The sequence below is a fragment of the Apteryx rowi genome, unplaced genomic scaffold (assembly GCF_003343035.1).
Source record: "Apteryx rowi isolate R43461 unplaced genomic scaffold, aptRow1 scaffold_43, whole genome shotgun sequence".
NCBI lineage: Eukaryota > Metazoa > Chordata > Aves > Apterygiformes > Apterygidae > Apteryx > Apteryx rowi.
Window position 1 is genome coordinate 2,368,459 of NW_020450683.1, and position 4,605 is coordinate 2,373,063.

The following is a 4,605-nucleotide window of genomic DNA, read 5'->3' on the forward strand; positions in this document are numbered from 1 at the left end:
AGTAGTGCAAGGTTTCTCAAGAAACTGCTAGAGCAGGAAAACACAAAGATCTTGACACTGGGACTAGGGTAAACAGCCCCTCGTGCTATATTCAGGCACTGATAATGCAGACCACAGATAAACATAGAAAGGGACAAATCTATAAAGTGTGCAAGCACTCAGGTCTTAATGCTTCCTTTTTTTAAGGCTGACTTAGGCTAATTAAAGCTATTTGCTATTGAAAGGGAAATGCCATCTCCCACGCAGCCAAGCAGTCCTACCTCTCCCTCGTACTAACACCAACATTCATGCAAAAAAGAAAAGTGACAGCCAAGAGCTGGTGTGCTCCTGCGTAGAGGCTAATCATGCATCTGCAGCATAAGTCTTGGGAAGGTGGAAACAGTCCACATTTTCAGTAATCGCCAGCACAATAATGACTGAAAGTTTCATATGCAATTCAGGTCACTCTCCATGGAGCTGACTTGAGGCCAAAATAAAAAACGAGAGGTTGGGGTCTGGAAGATGCCCTGGTATTGCTCGTGTCATTTGGTAGCCTTAAACTAGGTAGAAACTCTCCAAATGCCATTGCTCAAGCAGGATTGTGTTTCTGAAGCTCTTTGCCATTCTCAGCACCTTTGAAACTATAAGGGCAAAGCTTGGCATCAGTGCAATGTAGGCTCAAAGCCCTGGATAACTAATGAGGCTTCTGTCCCTTTGCCCTTACAAGTATCTGAACCCTTGCGTGCACCCTTCTTCAGTGGGTGAACTATATTCTTCAGGCAGCCCTGTACTCAGCCTCCTGACAGCAGCRTTGCTCCACTGAAATTCCCTGTAGTCAGCAGAAAGTGGTGATTTATAACAACTGATGCATTGGCTCTGGGGGCAGGGAGGGATCTCCCAAAGGAAACTTCACTTTACAATGTCTCTTTCCTATACTTCCTAACAGGGACTCAGCGGGGAATGACCAACTGCGGAAAAGTTTTCCTAATGTACCCAAGACAAGAATTACAATTATTTGCCGGGCTTCTATCCGCCATGGGGAATTCTGGCCTGTGACATCACTCCATTGTTCCTGCTGGTGCCAAGAACATGCTGGGATCCTGCCTTTGCAATGGTTAAAGTGCTTTCCTGTTTGTTCGTTCCTTGTTTCCAAACAGTGCTTTTCATGAATGCTGCACGGGATGTCTCTTTTCTTGAGCTGTTTTGTCCCTTTCGTCATGTCTGCCTGGAACTCCTCACAATGAAGCGAACAATGTATTCCTAGAGTCAGAAACAAAAGGGAAAAAATAACTGCAGGAGGCAAAGCCCATCATTGGAATTTAGGACCCAGGGAACGGTCTTTTGTACGCCTTTGTTCCTTCTTTGGAAGCTGTGTTTGTGTAGCGCAGACCTGTTCCTTTGCTCCAGCTGGTTGTTTTTCTTAGTGATTTTAGCGTGGTGATAGTGCCAGGAGTGTTGGCCCTGGGAAGCAGTGGCCCCTGCTCTTTATCGGGGGAACAGGGACAGTTGCAGGAGCAATGCAGCTTCTCTGTATTTAGAAGGTCAAGGAGAAGCACTGCTCTCAGTCCAAGCTGAACCCACGAGTCCATTATAGCGGGACAAACTGAACACTCTGCCTAAAATGAGTAGCTGGTATTGAAATGACCATAGATAGGTACCACAATTAATACTCTGTGGGGGTGGTTGACCCTGACACACCTGTTTCACYCCATATCTGGAAGTTCTTCTTTCCAGCTCTAAAAGTAAATTACTTTTTAAAGCCATCAGCCTTTTAAAWGGAAAGTCTGTAGCTGTGGACAAAGCTCTCCGGGCAAGGTTGGTCCAAAACAGTCCTGCCTACCTGGTCAATGCAATCCCAACCACACTTCCTCTCTGCAGGGTTTTTATATCCCTAGAACAAATGGAGAATTTTGCCCATAGTCTCACATCCCTTAAGATCTTTGAAACACCAGTGATTAGGTGCCAAACATCCATACATATGCTGGTCAGGTTTGTGCCTGCTCAACACAGTAGGGTATTTCCTGGAGAAAAAAAAATGAGTTCAAACTCTATTCAGTAGGCATATATGAACAAGAAGGGTGTAACATGTGCTCCATTTTCTGCAACAGTATAAATCACTCTTGGGATTTATAAGAAATGAACAAAACAAGTGAGAGAACTTGGATGAAAGGACTGGTTTGTAAAGATATTATTGCACCTGGCATTGAAGGCAGATGCCTAGCAGACATCTGGGCACTTGCCTTCTAGAAGTGCAGTAAGAGATCTTTACAGACACTTGTAGCTTCAGGCACTTTTTGGAAACGTAAACTGACAAAGCTATGGCCGCATAAGGATTCTGGTAAAGGAGGTGGCTTGAAACCAGACCTCCAAAACCTCAAGTCAGCTCAAGACCCCTCTTCCCTCCCAGGGATATGAGGAATCTTTATGTGACAAAGTGCTCTGTTGATCCTTTCAGTAAATGAATCTTGGAAAGCCATTTGATCATGGCTCTGTCTCATACCTTATGCAAATGGCTAGTAGCATCTACTATCCCTTTCTAGGTTTTGTTTTCCTTAAAGTGCCCCTTTTCTGAAGCTTAATGATGTCATTTACTCCCTAGTCTTTTCTCTGTGTGGGTAACTATTGTTGTTGTAATACCTTCCTCAYGTCGAGAATATCTTCTTTCATCCTGTAGTGACCAGAATCAGGACCTCAGAAACTGGAGCCAACGGAAATGTATTATATCACTGAATTGGCATCTGGARTGTCATATAGTATCCTAGGCCTGACATCACTCTGAAACTTGGCACAGCTGGAAAAATGGGCTGTAACAGGTAACACTGCTATTGTGTTTCCCTGTCGACTTTAGAATGATTCTTGCATCGCTATAGTGGTTAAAAACTTCCCTTCTCTACCGCTTCTTGTTTGCCTCTCACACTGAAGTTTTGTTTTATCAATTATATCTTTGCTTTCTCATTATTTTGAAATAATGTTTCCTGATATTCTCTAACATTCCCTTGACCGTGCTACTTCAGCTACACCTCTGGCTGTACATTTTTCATTTGTCCTGGCCTCCTGTGCTCCCTCATTTCATCCACACTCAATAAATGGAGCTCTCTACAGTACCTGTGCTCTAATTGCCATCATAGTCACAGTTGTTTGGTGAATAATGCAATAATTTCCCCTGAGCATTTGTTTGATCCCAGTRTAGGTTTTCCTCTGCACACATCTTCTGTGTTCATTTTGCATGAATACAGAGAGGCATTCACACTGCTGCTTGGTCAGAGCAAAYGTTAAAGTCTCTTTCCTTGTTTGCAGAAATGCAGTTCTAACCCATCTTACTTCCACAACGTAAGTCATGCTCCCAGCTCCCTGTACTTTTTCTTATTTCTCTTTTTGCCACTCCTAGCATGTGTTACACTTCACACAAGACCTCACACTGATTCACTGTAATTGACAACAGCTTGCATCGGTGCATGACAACAGTGCAATAAAAAACTTAACAGTTCAGGGTAAAGAGATAAAAATACACTCCCTTTCCTAAGAAGCCTTTAAAACCACCTTGATATAGAGTAGTCGAGCATAGCGGCGGTTCTGCATTGGCTCTTCTAACCTTTTCTCATTCCTAAGCATATTCCACTCCCAAGATTTGCCCAAGGTTTGAGAATCCAGGAGCTGCATCTCCAAGCCGGAGCGGTGGCTCCAGGGAATGTGCGGTGCCTGGGAGCTGTTATCCATCCCTCCTGTGGCCAGTACCCAATGCTTTCCCTGGAAGACAGTTTCCTACTTCTGCATGACACACATGATGGGCGAGATGAAGCTGCTTTGCTGGTTTCCTTGCGCACTCCAAGAGGTGACTGGTATATTTTACAATCTTCATATCCTTAAAAATATGCATAAAGTATCCAGTATGCCATCATTAATGTCAAAAGAAGCAAAAGCAGGCAGCAGTAGGGAAGTTTTATTGCAAGACTTTCTAATTGCTCAGCCTTGCAAAAAGACTAAACTAATTTCATGAAAAAAGGGAGAGGGAAAGCAGAGACTCTCTAAATTTCATTTAATAGGTGTATTTTATTATAGTTGAAAGTCATTAGCACTAAATTGAACTAAATTTGGCTTGAATTATATGACTATCTTGGTTTAGGCTAAATCAACCCAGTGTTACTGTGCAGACCAAGTTAGYCCACTAAGCTGTTCGATATCACTTGGATTTTTCTTCCGCCTGCAGCCTGGGGAACCCTCCGCAGCGAAGCTGCGCGGGGCAAGCTGCAACGGCAGTGCGTGTGCCCGGGCCGGGCTCCACTGACCCGGGCGGCACGCGTGGGGCAGGCGCGCTCCCACGCCTGCCCGCGCTGCCTGCACCCCGCCCGCTCCATCTGCCGGCCGCGGCCGCAAATTACCGCTTGCTTYTCCCGGCCGCCGGCAGGCTCCGGCCCCCGGCCCGCAGCCTCGCCGCGGGGACAGCAGCAACCCCCCCGCGGGCCACCCCACGCGGGACAGCCCCCCGGCTGCAGAGCGGGCCGCGGCGGCGCCGAGGGGTGCCCATCGTCACGGCTGCCCTCCGCACGGCAGCCCCAGGCTGCAAAAAGTTGGCGACCTCCCGGCAAGGAAATTTCTCCCCTCCACCCCCCCCCCAACCCCAACCCC